This window comes from Colobus angolensis, unplaced genomic scaffold, assembly GCF_000951035.1.
Source record: "Colobus angolensis palliatus isolate OR3802 unplaced genomic scaffold, Cang.pa_1.0 Scaffold361, whole genome shotgun sequence".
NCBI classification, from domain to species: Eukaryota; Metazoa; Chordata; class Mammalia; order Primates; family Cercopithecidae; genus Colobus; species Colobus angolensis.
In genome coordinates this window covers 1,344,870-1,350,302 of record NW_012116944.1, presented here as the reverse complement: position 1 = coordinate 1,350,302, position 5,433 = coordinate 1,344,870, and the positions used below count along the sequence as shown (strand labels likewise).

The 5,433-nt window shown below is 40.6% G+C and overlaps 1 long non-coding RNA gene across 1 annotated transcript; it reads left to right on the top strand.

The window, feature by feature from the left end:
- The first annotated feature begins 2,983 nt into the window (after positions 1 to 2,983).
- Positions 2,984 to 4,688, top strand: LOC105519917. Its single transcript, XR_001003040.1, has 2 exons — positions 2,984 to 3,256; positions 4,385 to 4,688. It is a non-coding gene; the product is annotated as an uncharacterized LOC105519917 (long non-coding RNA).
- Positions 4,689 to 5,433: the final 745 nt, after the last annotated feature.

Here is a 5,433-nt window from a genome sequence, read left to right as displayed (position 1 = left end):
TGCCAGTTCCATGACTATCTGTGTGAGACTGAGGATACTTAGGAGCCTAGTTTTCCCCATTGGTAAAATCGGGGTTATGATTCCTAACTCATTACATAAGGTTAAATGAGATATAGTACATACAGTGTCAACAGTACTTCCTACTAGTAGAATCTCAATAAAAGCTAGTGCTCTTTTCCATGTCTCTCACTCATCCCCAACACTTTGCCCATTGCTTGGGTAGCAGATTTTATCTTTTTATGGGATATTTTTCCAGGAAGATTAAAAATACTCTGGGTAGTACCTAGTTCTGGGTGCTGAGAGGAGTAGTGACAGAATGTCAAGAGTGCCCCCCATGTAGCCTTCTGGGTGAGGAGACAAGAAAGGAAGTGTGTGAACGTACAATAACATACACAATCACACACTCACACAGTGCAACACAGGTACATTAACAATTACCAAACCCAGAACCTTAGACAATCAGTACTCCAGATGTTTACAGAACTGAGAGAGCAGAGTAAGCTGGATCAGTGCTTTTCAAACTTGAATGTGCAATCAAATTCCCCGGGGAGCTTGTTAGAATGCAGATTCTGATTTCGTAGATCTGGGGGTGGGGCCTGAGATTCTGTATTTCTAATAGGTTTCTGGTCTACTTTGTTTATTCATGCATTTATGCATTTGTTCACTATTGACTCTGTCATGTACCATGCATTTTACTATAAACGAGGGATAAAACAATTATGAAAATATAGCCTTTCTTTCAAAAAATATAACAGACAGGTAAAGTAAAGATTAAAATACAGAATTGTAAGTGGTGGAAATATTCCCAGGGTTCTACTGGGGCCCAGAGGCATAAGATACAGATTGATTGCTTTATGATGAATGGATAAGAGTTTAAGAGCAGTTTGAGCAGGAGGAAGGGCATGTATGAAGACCAGGGAGTGTTCAATAGCATTTTTAAGATTGTCGTGATAGGACCAAAGCAAAGGGTCGGGGAAGAAGAGTGGAGAGAGAGAAAGAGCTGGACAGTGGTCAGTGGCCAAGTAGTGAAGATTCTTGTGTGCCAAGCCAAGGTGTTGACACAACATTCTGAAAGCTAAAGTGACCTGTGGAAGGAAATCCAGAGGGAGCTCAGAGGGTTCCATCTCAAGATGTTGTGTTCTCAGCCTTGATCCTTCTATAAGTGACTATACCAGCCCTTGTCTAGGACCTAAGCTCTTGACTATATTTTACCTGATTTAGTGCCTACCTCTTTCTTCTACCCCAAACATGTGAGCCACATTTCTTCTACTCTATGGTTTTCTTTGGAAGAGGTTAGTAATGCACAATGAAACAAAACTAATTTGTCCAAAGCAGGAACCTTCAGAAGTTAAGAGAAGTTCCAACAACCTTGAGTATTTGAGTCTCATGGTTTATTTAAAAGACAAAATAGGCCAGAATAAAGTGATGATGTTTACAGAATATTTTAAATATTTTCATTAAATAAATGAAAACTTTTGTCACAGTAGGTATGTTGCAAGAGAATATTATTTTAAAGATAATTATCATTTTATAAATATTAAAGTACATTGGAACCAGAATAGGGCATAAGATTAATGCCTGCTTTTAATTCTGTATCTTTGTGGTTTCATATATATAAACTAATTTATAAGCAAGAAAAGTGAAAATGTGAAGACTTTTATAAATGTGAGGCTGGCTGTGACCGTCCTTGCCCCTTTTCTCCCTCCCTACCCACCTAACAGGCCCTGATCTAGGAACTTGGAGATTCTGTTTTTCTTTTCTAATTATTGGAGAAAGCACTACAACGCACAGAGCACTAGATTTCATAGAGAAAAGCAACTGAAGGGTAGGCAAGGTGATCAAGGACCAAATATTAGTGACTTTTAAAGACCAAGTTGAGAGCCAAAGAACCTCCTGTGTTGCTCCAACCTGATGCCAACATGGACACATGCAGCAAAATGACAAAAACCACTGCAGAGGAAACAGGAGACAGACTGGCGAGTCCTCTATTATCACCTCTCTTTTTTTTTGTTGGCTTAGTGGAAGATTTCCTAATTTGAAAAGACAAGTTAATTTTTGAGACAATGAAACACAAATGAATGTGCAAAGAAAAGGCATATCTGGCTAGGCATGGTGGCTCACGCCTATAATCCCAGCACTTTGGGAGGCCGAGGTGGGCGGATTATGAGCTCAAGAGATCAAGACCAACCTGGCCAACATGGTGAAACCCTGTCTCTATTAAAAATACAAAAATTAGCTGGGCATGGTGGCACACGCCTGTAGTCCCAGCTACTCATGAGGCTGAGGCAGAAGAATCACTTGAAGCCGGGAGGCGGAGGTTGCAGTGAGCCGAGATTGTGCCACTGCACTCCAGCCTGGTGACAGAGCAAGACTCCATCTCAAAAAAAAAAAAAAAAGAAAGAAAAAAGAAAAGAAAGAAAAGGAAAGGCGTATCTGCCAGCCAAGAATCAGTTTTCAGCTTAAAACACAATAATACAGACCAAATTTAGCTCCTGTTCCCTGAACCAGTGGCAAAAGCAGCTAGTGCATGTGCCCAGAAAGCCACATGGAGCATGTTTACCTCACTATCCCGCTCTGTGCTGCTTTACTGGTTCTACACGTTAGGATTACAGATCCTTATAGGAATAGCTTCTTCACTTTAATGATTTCTTAAGAAAAAAATAAAACAAGATCTAGATCATAGACTCCCATCAAAGAGCTTACTGGGAGAAACAGCTGTATTATGAATTATGAAGATTATAGGGGCATACAACAAGGGGAAAAATTAAACTATTATCTCGTTACTTTGATAAATTAAAATTGCCAGGCCTAGGCAAAGATCTGACTGGACAGAGTGAATTTTGGAGTGAAATTTTATGGTTATGTCTTTCAAAAGCCATGTAAATCAGCAAGCGTAAAGCTGACAGGACCTTGCAGGCTTCAGCAAGAACACACTGTCCCTCTCATTTATTTAAAAGAATGCTGCCCTGCTCAAAGGCCTGCAGTGAGCCATGCCAATGTGGTTTGGCTGGACTGTGAGTGTTTGATGCAGTCTGATGTGAGGGTGGGGGTGGCACAGAGAACATTGAAATCAAAAAGGATTCTGCTCTGTAGAGACAAAGGAGCCACAGAGACATAGACGTGGATCTGGGAAATATACCTTTTGCTACTCGTTCAATTTTAGAAAGGGGGTTTCTGGCATGGCTGAGCAAAACTTAAACTTCTTCTCCTGAGAATGACAGGAATTACAGGACCTGACAAAGCTATAAAGATTAAAGTAAGTTAAATTGACTACTTTCACCAGTCTACGATTAAATGCCCTATATAGGATGTAGAGACAGGTGTCTGGCTCAGAAGAGGAAGGGGAGGTTGGAAACTGGTTGGAGTGAGAACTGAGCCTGTGGACTATGAAAATGTCAGAGCGGAAGGGGATTTAGAGTGAATCTGGTTACCCTCATTTTATAGATGCCTTGAAAGCCGTGCTTGCTTCTGCTCCGTCTCTTGACCTTTGCTTCTATTAGCCCTGACCAGCCTGCCGAAGGGACAGAGACCACAGGCACAGAGCTGAGGTGTGCCAGCTGAGGCCATCTGAAACATGGGAGAGAGAGATGGCTATGGTCAAAGAAATGCTCAGCCAGACCTGACCCAGATCAATAGAACCCACCAGCTTACTGTGAACTTGAGAACAGCAAGAATGGCTGCTGTTTTAAGCCTCTAAGTTTTGAGGGTGGTTGTTTGCAGCATTCTTGTGGCAACACTCGGCTAGTCAGTGGTGCTATAATGAGAGGTTGGTCACTGAGAGGAGAAAGAGGGAGGAGGATAATCCCTGGCATGGTAGGTCTTGCAGTTTCCATCATGGGGTATGGTGGCCAATTTAAGAATGAAACTATGTCCTGGAAACAGATCCCGGAAAAGTTGCCTCACCGTGATTGTGGCATTGTGCGGTCTAAATGCCAGACAACCCTGAAGGGTTTGTATCATCACTTCCTAAAGTAGAAATGATCCTGGGGCTCTTCCAATTCTGATTTTAAAGAAAAGGAAGCAGAGGCTGCGCAGTGTTAAGGCAGGACCAGCTGCATAAGTTAATGGGCCAGACACAAAACAAAACTGTGGAGTCCCTTGTTAAAAAATTACTAAGATGGTGACAGCAGGGCAATAAACTAAGCACAAATCCCTTTCAAGTATGGGACTCTGTGAGACCGCACAGATTTTATGCCCATGAAGCTGGCCCAGATTTAGGTAATTTGTCCAAGGATATCACTTTATAAGATTCATCTGTCAGGCTAAGCTTTACCCAGAAATGTAACCTGGTATATTTGTTAACTGCTAGTTCAAGAAGCAGAGCAAGAACCTAAGGCCTCTAGTTCCCACTCCAGTGATTCTTCTTTATTTTTGCTTTTGACAGACCTATAGGAAGAAAATCTGAACCAGAAACAATACGGCAGACTTGGGATCTGATTCACAGAGGGAAGAACTTCTCATTCTTCATGGGGCACATAGAAGCATGAGAATTTGGGTTCAAGCAAGTAAATTCTAAATTAGAACCCATACATAAAGTGTTTGCAATGTCCAGTTATAGCTCTATGATTTTTTTTTGTGAAAGTTGATTGTTCTTCCTTACAGTAAATTACTTGAATTGTCTGTCTCTTCACTTAACTATTTCTTTTTGTCTTTGCTATCTTTTTTTTTGGTAAGTAAAAAATTTTCAGGGACTAAATAACAGGGTGGTTTTTTTTGCTTTGTTTCTCCTAAGTTTTGTCTGACTTATAACATTAATAATTATCCAAAATCTCTGATTTCTTATCTTTTCTATAGAATGCTGGAAAAATGACAGCTCAATATTACCCCACCCCTAACCACCTTCGTCACTACTTTGAACACCCTTCTCTCACCCAACACTGCAGTTAAATATGACTGGAATCCTTGTTTCTATAGTAAACCAATCTACTTTATTTTATGGATGATTAATTTAAAAAATTAAACTCTGGGCTTCCTTCAGATTTTCTTAGGTTTTTCCCACTGGCGTATGTTGGAAAATTCAAAAAGGGCCTCTTAGGTAACAGAGACAAGTTTGCAGATTTTTTTATTAAATTTCTTTAGAAAAGACAAGGTTTCTGTGACCTCCTTTTTTTTGAGACAATGAAAGTGACAAGACAAGATCTTAAATAATAAAGTGAAAGCCATCGGTAAAGGCAAAAGTCAAAGACGTGAAACATCTGTGAGAACACACGTAAAAGCTAGTGGGGATATCTTGAGGAACAGAGCTCAGTTTTGCATCAAAGGTCAGACTAACTGAACACCAAGGCTTGATGCCAGCCAGAGTCTTGCTGTGTAGAGGCTAGTTGTTTTCTGCAGAGACACTGATTCTTTCTTTAAAGATTACTTGTTAACTCACTAAACACACCCAGCCCAACTACCTGCATCATTCCTTTGTCAAGGTTCCCATCTACCTGG